Here is a 13734-nt window from a genome sequence, read left to right as displayed (position 1 = left end):
AAAGTTCAGTAGCATTTTCTACAGATTATGTGTCTGCAGTTATTGCTTTACTTCAAGCCCTTTTAGTGCATTTTGCCATCAATAGCAGATAAAATCTATTGAGTGCTCAGGCCTCTCCACACGTGACTTCATTTCAACCTGAAAGAACCTTGGAGTAGGTACTTTTATTACCATCTAATAAAGAAAATAAAGGTTAAAGAGAATATCTGCCCTGCTTAAAGTCATACAGCTTGTAAATGGGGCTGAGATAGGAAGCTAGACTCTGTGGCAGCAGGACTCTTACTTCTAATCAATAAGCTATGATATTTTGTTTTACTGTATAGCATACTCAGATGATATAATCTAGATGTTCTGTAGATGGGAAGTTTTACCTGACTTTCTCTATGCAAGTCACTTAATCTTAATTGTAAAGTGCAAAGGAGGTTCAGCCCCCAGGAATCTAAAGATAACAATATCTAAAAATGGTTGTTTTTTTTTTACTTAGAATTTTTAAAAATACCTATAGGATTTATTGAAATTTCACAAACTTCTTCTCAATAGGGAAAGTGTACAAAATGTATTATATATTTAGGGGAGCGCTCTAAAGCTTACGAAGTTGCTTGTGCTATCAAAGTCCAGGGTCCCCTCATTAAGAGCCCCTCCAGATCTTGCTTATGACTCATGCCTATTTCTCCTCCCTACTCAAACTTTTTTGTTTGTTTCCTGGCCTGTATTATTCACCCCAGATAGTTACTAGTAATTGTTTATCTTTCAAATCTGAAAATTCTATAGGATATCAGAATGTTATATACTCTCCAGGAGTTCGGGGTTCCCATGGAAAAGGGAGAATGTTTAGTATCCTGCTAGTGGAAAAAAATCTTCATGTTTTAGGCTTTAAAACTAAAATAAACTCTACCAATTATATCATGTCATTTTTCATTACCTATGTGTTAGATTGTTGTAGTAATAGCCTCCAAGTTTGTCTTGCTTCCCTGCATTGGGTCAGTCCTCCCTTACTCATTCTAGTCTTTTTTTTTTTTTTTTTTTTTAAGCAACACACATTTATTTGTCACAGTTCTGGAGACTGGGAAGTCCAAGATCAAGGCACCTATAGATTTGATACCTGGTGAGAGCTTGCTTCCAGATTAATAGATGGCATCTTCTTGCTGTGTCCTAATGTGGTGGAAGGGGCAAGGGAGCTCTTTGAGGTCTTTTTTATAAGGGCACTAATCCCATTAGTAAGGGTTCCACCCTCATGACCTAATCACCTCTTAAAGGACCCACTTCCAAATAACATCATATTGGGGATTAGGTGTCAACATATGAATTTGTGGAGAGACACAAACATTCAATCTATAACCATTTTTATAGTCTTTGGATAGGTCCTCCCTCTTTTATCCTAGTGTTCATAATGCAACTTACTTTGATTAATGAAAAAAACCTAACATACGTGACACAGAAACTTGAAAAATGCTGATGTTTTAGGACTTGATTTGTCCTGTTGCTCTTGTAACTTTGAGTTTCCCATGAGAAAGCCCAGGCTAGCCTGCAGGGTGGCTTATGGCCCAGTTTCTCCAGTCTCCATGGCTAATCATCACTCAAATAGAGAAGCAGAGCCACTTTATCTGATGACAGATAGAGAGGTGAGCCTAGCAGAGACTGAAGAAGCACTGAGCATCTAAGCCTAGCCCACCTGCTGATCAACAGAATTTTGAGTTTAGTGTTTGAAGCCGCTAAGCTTTGGTGTTTTGTTACACAGTAAAAGCTAACTGATGCAAGCATTCTCTCATTTACACTCACTACGGAGTTTACTGTTTAATTACTATTGGCCCTAGGGCATGTGAATTATATCACTACATTTTCAAGTTAGTAATATTCATTTTTATAGACATCACAGCTGGAGGAGGAATAGTACTTAGACAAGAAAGAGTAAAGAAAAACACATTACAATTGAGTGCTCAGTCACTGCCAAGCGTCGTATTACGGCCTATATGCATATCATAAAACATATGTGTTTGTTTGGGATAGCTCACATGCCAGCAGGAGTCCAAGCATGGTATGTGAAAAGAATGCAACTTTCTCCTCGGTTCCTCAGTTAAGGGACTTACCACCAAGTGTTTGGAATAATCGGCCTACACAATAGATATATGTCTGGATAAATAAGCAGAGAAGGAAAAGCTAGAAAGAGGTAAAAGGAGTCAGACTTAAAATCATACTTATCAGGAAAACGGTGTAGTTACTTTTCTTTAGTGCTAAAATGTCCCTGGATTTATACCAAAGGCGATGTAACATTTAAGTATTTCTTTAGATTTTAAACACAAAGACTATGTGGTAATTGAAAACAACCTAATGATAATTTCAAAGTAATAATTCTCTTTTGAAGAGTTCTATGATGTGTTAAATTAACACCTCATCATCCAATGTACAGCATGATGGATAGAAATACTTCTCTCCCACCTCCTACACACTAGGAAATTAAGTCTTACAATGGACTAAAATTTCACAAATCCATTTATGTTCAAACTGTTCCTTTAAAGTCATTGATACCGTAGGAAGTTTCTCTTTCATGTGTCACCCTGCTGTGGGAGGTTTTTCGACTACTTGTCAGACAGACAGTACCCTGAGCAGAAGGGATAGCAGCTAAAATAGAAAAGTTGTTAGTGGTGTTCTTAAATAAACAGAATAATGAAGCTTTGTAGATCATAATAACCTTAGGAAACTGAAAACATCATAATTTTTGATATTTTGATAACATTTCCTCTTTTTATCTCCCTTATGCATGGTAAGTGGAAGTTTTCCAATATAAAGCAACTGATAAGGGCTTTCTCAGATGTTCATATTGTATAACTTTAAGAGAGTAAATCCTGAAATATGAAATTATTTAATTTGGTGAATTAGAATGTGAGGTTATATATTAGTTATAAATGGAGAGGATGGGATTAGTTGGTAATTAATGTAAAAAATTGGGCTGTCCATACTTTTTAATAGAGAATGAGAGTAACTTCAAAATTGATGAAATTAGATTTGTTAATGTACCAGAAAGTATGAGAGAGTTTTCAGTCTATTAGCATAAATCAAAGATTGTCCTTTTAAACTGTATCAAAAATATAACAACTCTTCTCTTGTCCAAATTGGTAATACTTAATCTGTAGCTAAAGTTTAAATGGTAAATAAATATGTAATAGAGTCCTAACTTCCCAAAGAAAATCAGTTTTGATATCATAGATAATGAGGAGATGGTTATTGAGTACAGTTATGATATTGCTACTTAATACAGGTTATTCTTGCCTCATCATAAAGAATCAACTGAAACAATGGAGAAAGCTAATAGAGTAATGCTTGCACGAGAAGAGAAGGGCCTGGAATAAGGCAATAGCTATGGATATACAAATGAGGAGTTAAGTCTTAAAGATGTAGGGATAGATAAAACATGATTTAGTAGCTGAATGGAGGAAGGTCGGTACCCTCAAAGCACCAAGGAACAGAAAACAAAAATCTAAAGCACCCACTATGTGGTGAGTATGGGGGATGCTAATGAAAATAAAGAAATTCAGATGGATCATTAATTTGGATGAAAAAGATAATAAATATATTTCCAAGCAGAGAAGTTAGCAAGGTAAAAAACAGACAGACAAAAAAGCCAGGGATACTGTGCTGGAGATTCAAATATGGAAGTTAACCTACTAACTAGTATCAGCAGATGTTCCTGAAAAACCAAAACAGAGAGATGCCAGACACTGACAAAGGGAAGAAAGAGAGAGAGATGGAGAAAAATGCAAACAGTATCACAGAAAGCATGAAAGGTGATTCAAGAAGGACAGTAGTCAGGAATGGCAAATTTCAAAGATGAAATAAAACAAGACAGTTATCTTGTGGGAGAAAATTACAGGCAAAGTCACAGAGTAGTTTGAATGTTGTTATTAGGAAGGAAATCAAATTCTATAGGACTATGGAGGGAATATTCAATGAGAAATTGGAGCTGACAGTAAAGAAAACTTATTTAAGAAGCTTAGATATAAAAGTGAAGAGAAATAACACAATATTTTCGTATCAAATGAAAGCTACCCTCTTCCTATTCCTCTGTCTCATTTTCCAATATAAGAAAAAAAAAAAACCTGGTAAATTGTTTCTTCTGTTATGGGGCAAAAAATACTTCTAAAAAGTGTGGGGAAAATTTAAGAGGAAGTATTGGAGAATACGGCAGAGAAGGAGAAGAGTGCAGGGAAGAGGAGGAGGAGAAAGAAGAGAATCGGGGATGTTAAGTATGAAGAGAGAATGACTGCAAGAACTTTTCACCTCTTCTCAAGCTGTGTAGTCAAATCAAAGAAGGACTGAAAGCTGCTTGCGCTTAACAGAAAAACATTTCAAAAATCAAAGAGATGGGTTAGAGAATAGACTAGCAATTGCTTGAAGGGACATTGGTTGACTCAGCCTGGCCTTGGCTGGAGAAGAATTATCACTATTCATTCTGAAGAAGCTGTGAGTGAGGGCGAATGGATTGACAGACTTCCTGTAGCATTATTTTCTAGCATAGGTATAATAAACATGATGAAAATGTTGAATCTGTCTAAAATTGAGGTTCATGTCATAGCAGATGCTGAGGTCTATTGTTCTAAAACAGAGGGCAAGACATCAAGGAGTAACAGGAAAGAATTGACATACATACACTACCAGATGTAAAATAGATAGCTAGTGGGAAGCAGCCGCATAGCACAGGGAGATCAGCTCGGTGCTTTGTTACCACCTTGATGGGTGGGATAGGGAGAGTGGAAGGGAGACACAAGAGGGAGGAGATATGGGGATATATGTATATGTATAGCTGATACACTTTGTTATACAGCAGAAACTAACACACCATTGTAAAGCAATTATACTCCAATAAAGATGTTAAAAATAAATAAATAAAAAGAGAAAAAAAGAAAAAAAGAATGCATGTATCCTGGCTAGGAGGAGTGTTAGAAATAAGAATTTCATGGATAGAGTGATGATGACAAAGTGAGAATTATTAAAATGGAGAATTGGGAGGAAATAAAGTTCATGACAAAAACTATAGAAAGCTTTAGGCCATGAAGGAAAATCTTATTTGGGGGGATGATCCAGTGGAGAGGAAAAAAAGTTACATAGCAGAAATGCATGCAGGGTGTGGGGATAGCCAAAGGAAGAAAAAAATGAAAGAAATATTGCATAAACATAAACACATATGCTCTAGTAAATATGTATTAAAAATTACATTAATATGCTTTATAGATATTAACATACAGGTATATATGAGAAGGATGTTCTCTGAGATTACAGTTATTAAATACTACAGAGTTTTAAACACTGTATGTTATTAGCTTCTGCATCTTTTGTCCTTCTACATCAATAAAGATTTTTTTCTAGTGATAAAATTTGCTTCAGTTGGAAGTTTGAATAACAAATACCACTAAATATGCAAAATTTTACCTCACTAACTGTGGTGTCTATTTAGCACATGTATCTATAAAAATATAAACAGCATCCCTTGGAAATACAACTAAATCAATACTTCTTCAATAAATATTCTCCTTACTGCTTTCCATCAATATATTTTTCCTACATTGACAATAATTATTTTCTCAAATCAAAAACTACATATTATCACAAACTAATTTTATTAGATTATTTATTGAAAGCATAAACTGAGCCATAATTATGCCAATAGGTTTATAGCATATCATATACAGTTTTAATAATGTGGCATATTGCCACTTGTACACCTAATACTGAGTCTTATTTTTCTTCTTCAAAAAAGTTAATTTCTCAGGCTTTTAGATGGAGAGGGTATGAGGTGTAATCTGCTGAACAAAATATAATCAGATTTTTTTGGGAGGAGGAGAACTTCATAAAAAGCTATTTTTGATTTATTATATTTCTGTAAAACTATAATGAATATATATCATTACTTTGCTACATTATATCAATACATATAACATCCATGTATAACTGTAATGATGTCAAAGTGGTAGCTCTCTCATGCTTCAGATAGTAGACATATTTGCCCATTGCATTTCTTCTTCTTGCCTGGAACACGTACCTGATACTGGGAGACAGAGTAACATCCTGTAACATTGGAGAAGCAAGCCATAAATTAAGAAAAAATAGAGAACCAGAGTAGGGGGGACCTGGCTTGTGAGTAGTTGTGCCAGCCATAAATGCTCATCCGCAAACTGTAAGTGACCTAAGAAACTGGGCATCTGTGATACACAGCCAAAGATGATCACAATTGATATTTAACTTTTGTTCTGAATCAATTATATTTTGGAAGACTTATACATCCAAATATTAAGATGTGATATTAAAGTAATATCAATTATTATTAATTTATTTATTTTTATTTATTTATGGCTGTGTTGGGTCTTCGTTTCTGTGCGAGGGCTTTCTCTAGTTGTGGCAAGCGGGGGCCACTCTTCATCGCGGTGCGCGGGCCTCTCACCATCGCGGCCTCTCGTTGCGGAGCACAGGCTCCAGATGCGCAGGCTCAGTAGTTGTGGCTCACGGGCCCAGTTGCTCCGCGGCATGTGGGATCTTCCCAGACCAGGGCTCGAACCCGTGTCCCCTGACATTGCAGGCAGATTCTCAACCACTGCGCCACCAGGGAAGCCCCCATATCAATTATTATTAAAGTGTGATAATGTAATATTAATTATTAGCCTATTATCAAACATGTTTATAGCTTTAAAAGAAGCCACTACAACTAAAGTACAACCTGGCCAGTATTCTCAAAAGAAAAATAATACCTTTTCTGACAGTTTTCAAAAGTTTCTCTACCTAAACTACTTGTAAAGCACTCTGTATTTTGTTGCAGGGTCATTGGGCAAGATAAATAGAAAGTTGAATTTTTTTTAAAAAAAGTCAGCAGTCTTAGATATTGACTGTTAAAAGTGTATTAGATGGAAAAGATACTGAATTTCTCTTTTCAAACACCTCAGCACAGAATAAGCTCTAAAAATCATTAGCTCTCAGAGCCTTCTCGCTGGTTCCAAGGCCTTCTTTGACTCCCTAAAGTCATAGATACTAAATTCATGTTAGAGTCAGAATCTCAGGAGACCAGCTCATCCACTGAGGAGTTTCCTGGTGCTTCTACTACATCATAAATTAAATGACCGTTTTTCACCCTTTTCATGGGTTGGGGGGGGTGGGGACTGGGTCTTATGAATATGGAATTGAGTATGTACAAAGATGCATAATATACTTGGAGAAAATTTTGTTGGGTTATTTCTGGAACTCTCTCGATTTGCTTAGAGTTTAAGGTGAAATCCATGACTTTGACAATTGTATAAATTCCACCATGCTCAGCTGATGCAGAACATGGTTTAAAGCCATTTTCCAAAGGCTTTAGGTACTTTAAAGTGAACAGAGTCTTTACTTCACAGCATGACTTCCTTATTCAAGAATAAAATAGAACTTGCAGAGCAGCAATAAAAATGATACCAAATAAAAGCTTGTGCTTTGTTGAGTGGGGTAAGAGCCCCGAGCAATACTTTAATTCAAGCAGAAAAGCAAAAGTTTCACATTATTGGTCTGACATACCACTTCATGCTCAAAGAGACACATCTCTCCTGTGATGAATATATGCATAGCAAAGAAGCATCTCTCTCACGTCTTAGCCTCTGAGGAGGATTTTTAAAGACAGTGAGACTTTGAACATATAGGTTCCTACTAAAAGAGAGAAAAGGAGGCACAGGATCGAAAAATTTGACAAATACCAAAATGATATTCCTTTTAGTCACCAGTAAATAAACTCGGGGGGGCTCAGATATTTGTGTGTCTTCATAGGTTTAACCTCACAAGCTTATACTGTTTCTGTCATATTACTTCTGTGTGTCAGGGCAGGTATTTTGTTTACTTACAAAATATTTATTTCTTGGACAATGACAAGGAATTTCTAGCAGATGGGTATAATACCGTACTGAGGCATTAGAAAAGTTCTACTCATAGCCAGACTCTAGCTATAAATAATTACCTAAAATGTAAGAAAAAATTCTGAGGGAAAAGGAAAAACTTTGGAATGAATTATTTGATATATGGAGCATTGCAAATCAATTATTAGAATAATTTCATAGTGTGACTAGCTTCCTGAAAGTCAGAAAAATATGGAAAAGTCTAAAACTAGTATATCTCAAGAAGTAAAAGCTTTTCTTGCCTGTGCTTTTGGTACCATACCCACAAAATCATTGCCAAGACCAATGTTATAAAAAATTTCCTTGTGTTTTCTTCAAGAAATTTTAGTTTCAAGTCTTAAATTTAATTCTTTAATCCATTCTGTCAGGATGACTGTTATAAAACAAAACAAAACAAAAAAGTGTTGGCAAGGATGTGGAGAAATTGGAATTCTTGTTTCATTTTTAAGTTATCGTTCTAACCTAAAACAATCTCAGAACAATGAATGTGCAGTTAATATATCTAAAATGTGCGGCTAGCTGTGTTTACAACCATAAATCTAGGATTTATTTGGCTGGGGGTTGAATTTTGTATTTATTTTTAATTCCTGAATTTATATTCTATTCCAAATTATGAAAGCTGAACAATTTAGATAGCCTGGAGAGACCATGGATGGTCACAGATAAGCCAGGCAAACTAGAGGATTGTCTTTTTCACTGTCTTTGGTTGTCCACATATCCTACTTAACTTTCTGTCTTAAAAATCCCAGAGTCAAATGGTGATCTTCAAACCTTCTAGTTGTGTACTATATAAATAAATTCTGAAATTTAACCCTGCTACATCCATACGAATGATAGTCAAATCTATAATTCTAGCCCTATTCTCTAGAATCTTTTCTATCAACTTTAGAGTGGCCTCCTTGACAACCAATAAAATTCAATAATATTTAGCATAAATGTTGATACATTTGGACAGATGTATACAATCATGCAGTCATATAATCATTACCAAAATTATGAAAGGACATTTCTATCACTAAAAATATTCACTTCCATCTTTTTGCAGTCAATCTTCTTTCTATATCTCTCCCTGGATGCCTGATTTCCATTCTGTCACCATAGTTTTCCTTTACTAAAATAAAAATGGAATTGTACAGTATGTGGTTGTCTATGCTTGTCCCTTTTCACTTAGCATCATGCTTTTTAGTTACATTCATGTGTTGGTGCAGCTGTAATCTATTCCTTTTTGTTGTAGAGTTGTGTTCCATTGAACGGATAAATACATTTTTTTTAAATTCATACACAAATTGATACTCATTTGGGTTGTTTCCAGTTCTTATTACAAATGAAGCTGCTGTGAATATTTGAGCAAAAGTCTTTGTGTGGACATGGGTTTTTATTTTTCTTTGGTATATACTTAGGAGTGGAATTACTAGGTCATATGGTAGATGTATGCTTAATTTTATAAAAATAAAGCAAAAATAAAATCTGTTTTCCAAAGTAGCTGTATCATTTTGATTTTCAACTAGTAATGTATAAGAGTTCCAGTTTCTCTACATTGTCTCCAACACTAGTTATTTTCTGTGGGTTTCATTATAGCCATTCTGGCAGGCTTGTAGTGGTGTCTCGTTGCAGTTTTAGTTTGTATGACTCATATACTTTTGACTCAAAAAAATGCTCCACTGTACTCTCAAGGATGTGGATTGATGAATGTGACAAGGTTACTCTTTGCAACAATATTTACAATAGCAAAATGTTGGAAATAATGATGTTAATCAATAGTGTAGTAGTTAAATAACTTATGGCACATGTATTTGATGGAATACTTTGCACACAGTTAGAAAAAAGGAATGAAAACTCTTCAAGGACTGGTCAAAAATAAATTCTGATATAACTTGTTAAGGAAAAAAAAAAGAGGTGTGACTGGCAGAAAAATAACACCTGTATGGTGGAGGGAGGGGGTGAAAGAGACCCTTTTAAGTCTTCTCCACAAAATCCATGTGAGAAAATATTAATATAATTTTGTAAAACAATTTGAGGAAATTTTGACCCTCCCTAAAGTTATACTCATTGAGCATAATCAATAGTTGTGCTTGCTAAATATTTCTACAAATATTTGACAAAAAATTCTCTCCCATTCATGTCAAATAGTAGCAATGAACTTATTAACTCCCTTGGGTTTGAGTGGAGCCATGTGACTTGTTCTGGCCAATCACTTGAGAGTAAAAGTACCTGCATCACTCCCACCTGAGTGCTTAAGTCAGACCCACCAGTAGAACATTATCCAGTGAAACTCTCCATGATGAGGGACACGTGCTTTCTACCACAGTAGTCACTAGCCACACGTGGCTATTGAACACTTGAGGTGTGGCTAGTGTGGCTCAGGAACTGAATTTTAATTTTAAGTAGCTTAAAATTAATAGTTGCATGTGGCTAGTGGCTGCCTTTTTAGACATTGCAGCTCTAGAACCTTCTTTTCCGTGTGCTGTACTGATAAACCTCAGTTTGTCAGCTTTGGGCTTAGAATTGAGTACAATAAAAATAACCCACGGCTGATCTGTTATGGACAATTATGGTGAGCTGAATTAAGGTTTGTTGTTTTAAGTAGCTGAGAATTTTTTCCTGGTTTCATTACAAAATAACCTGTCCTGATTTAGTGACCCAGGTAAGATCATTTTAATTTAACAGACAAAAATTCACACAATTGAAGGAAGTCATTTTATATTAATAATATATTCTTCCTGAAGGAAAAAAAAGTCTGCCTGAAGGTTAAATCTAGAAAAGCATAGGTTAAATCAAAGTAAAGAATGTATAAGATTGATAAAAAGTCCTACTGATAAGTACTAATCAGCTAATATATATATCATAATATATAGTATTAATATATATGATGTGTCTGTATGTGTATATTTATATTTTTCCATATATACCCTCATTAAGTCATAGAATCTTAATATTTATTAATATAGAAACCTAGAGAACTAGGAGAATAAAAGGTTGGTAGACAGATTGTAAACACAAAATATAAATGATATAAGCAACAAAAATGAGGATATGAGAATAGAGAACTATATAAATCTAAAATTGGTATTCATTTAAAAATTCTGAGCATAGGAGTTGGGTTTCTACCATATACAATTGAAGCATGTAATTACAAGGAATATAATGACAATAATACTTTTAAAATGTTTCCACCTTCCACATTTTTCATCTTCTGGTTCATCTCATAGTTTCCAGTTTTTATATTACTGTCGTTGACACCTCAAATCTCTTATTCTCCAGATTTAAACATTTACCATCGTCTTTCATCTGTTTCTATTGCTAACATTCATTTCTAAAGTAAGTGGTCCTGCCATTGTTTTCTCAGAAAATTTCTAATATTTTTGTCTTTAATTTCCATCTCACTCATATTATTAGGACTGCATTCACTTATTCTTCTCATAATTGCCTGACATCGAAAGTGGATCCATAATTATTTGTCATGTGGATTAATGTTAAATGATAAACACAGATAGCCTCCTCCTGCTTTTAGTAGTTTTTATCACACTGTTTTATTTTCAACAATCAGACAATAGGCTTCAAATAATCTCCTTAATGTTAGAGCCATTCTTCAGCTCTAACATAGATCACATTTCTCTGCAAGAATTTGCAATTCACCTATCCTAATCTCATTCTTCTCTGTCATCCTTGAATGAGCCTCCATTCTACCGGTTTTATAAGATAATCATTTTTATCCTCACTTAACCTATGAGAAGACAGGAGATTAGAAAAATCTCAATGCTTGTCACAGAGCTAATGCATGGTAAACCCAGCCTTTAAATCCAGGTGAGCCAGCCACAGAGCCTCCAATAAACAAATCACTAATAAAGACTGTAAATGAATAAGCGATAAATTTGCTTTATAGGACTCTCCCTCGAGGCAGGGAATCAGGAAGCATATGCCTAAAAAGACAAATAGAAACACAAAGTAGGATGCTTCTAATTCAGACAACAAGGAGGACCACCTTTCACTACAAGCCCCCAAATGTGCTGGACAAAATATGACAAGGAAAAAGTGCACCCAGCCAGGTGCACAAGAAATAGAGGAAATCTGTTACTAGGAGCAAAAAGAAAATGGAAAGCTGAAGGAGAAAATCCCCAAGTAAATAGCACATTGACCCTGCATGTTTAAGGGAAAAGGATGAAAGATGCAGAAATTAATTGCTAAGTGATTGGAGTTATTTTTTATTTTAGTTTTTATAAATTTTAATTTTGAAATCATCTAAATTTATAGAAAGTTTGCAAAACCAAATATTTGCCAATTATCAACATTTTTGGCTATTTTATTATTTTCTATTTATCTATACACATATATGTAAATCTATGAAAATCTATACATATGTGTGGTTTTTTGAAACTTGAGAATAACGCAGTTTTTATACCTCTTTATTCATAAATATTTTAGTGTGCATTTCTTAAAAACGGTATTTTTTCATGACTAAAGTACAATTATCAAAATCAGGAAATTTAATATTGGTAATACTGATAACAATAATCCACAACCCGAATTCAAACTTTGCCAATTGTCCTACTAATGTTCTCAGTAGGATTTTCCTCCCTGCAATAGGAGCCAATTCAGGATCATGAATTGTATTTAATTGTCATGTCTTTCCAGCCTTCTTTAATTTAGAATGGATCTTTAACTGTTTTTGTTTTTTCATGGTCTTGACATTTTCAAAAGTACTAGCAGGTTATTTTGTAGCTGATCCCTCAATATCAGTTTGTCTGATGTTTTCTTATTATATTTGGATTATACATTTAAAAAATTATTTTTCACAAGAATATCACAGACGGGAAGTGATCTTCTTGGTGCACCATAAACAGGAAACATGTGAAGTCAGTTTGCCTAATTATTGATGATATTCAGTTTAATCACTTAAGTTTTTGAAAGCCACATTCCTCCACTGTAAAGTTATAATTTTCCCTTTACAATTCATAATTTATAGGGAGACACTTTTGAGGCTCTGTGGTATCTTGTTCATCACATTTTCCCTATTTTTAGCTGATAATTTTTGTCTTAACCAGTTATGACTATATTGGTGAAGAATAAGATTTTCAAATTCCAGCATTTCTTCTGTGTTATTAGTTAGATTTTACTATAAAAGATCTCTCTTCTACCCCATTTATGTGTATGTATAAATGCATTTATTTATTATTGATTGATTGGATTTTAGTATCCTTTCTAGGATTGGGCAAGAGGCCTTAGAAATGTGCAAGGTTTTGTCATTGGAACTGAAAATCCCTGTATTCTGAGATTCTCCAAGCACTGAATCTTTTTTTTTTTTTTTAAATATGTATGTGCATTTTTTTTTTTTTTTTATTTTAGAAATTCACGTTCTTTTATTTATTTATTTATGACTGTGTTGAGTCTTCGCCTCTGTGCGAGGGCTTTCTCCAGCTGCGGCAAGTGGGGACCACTCTTCATCGCGGTGCGCGGGCCTCTCACCATCGCGGCCTCTCCTGTTGCGGAGCACAGGCTCCAGACGCGCAGGCTCAGTAATTGTGGCTCACGGGCCCAGTTGCTCCGTGGCATGTGGGATCTTCCCAGACCAGGGCTCGAACCCGTGTCCCCTGCATTGGCAGGCAGATTCTCAACCACTGCGCCACCAGGGAAGCCCCTGAATCTTTAACTTAAGGAAAACCAGAAAACCTGAACATCAGCTAGGCAAGATGGTCAAAAGATTTTCTCTGCCCAGGGCTCTGCATAAGTAACTGAGCTTCCTGTAATAAGTAATAAGAATTAAAAATATGCATGCTTGTGTTAGCCACAGATTTTGGATCTGACTTTGTATAAATCTGCATGGTGCAGAAATACC

The sequence above is a fragment of the Balaenoptera borealis genome (genome assembly GCF_965194805.1).
Source record: "Balaenoptera borealis genome assembly, chromosome: 18".
Taxonomy (NCBI): domain Eukaryota; kingdom Metazoa; phylum Chordata; class Mammalia; order Artiodactyla; family Balaenopteridae; genus Balaenoptera; species Balaenoptera borealis.
Note: the sequence above shows the minus strand (reverse complement) of the source record.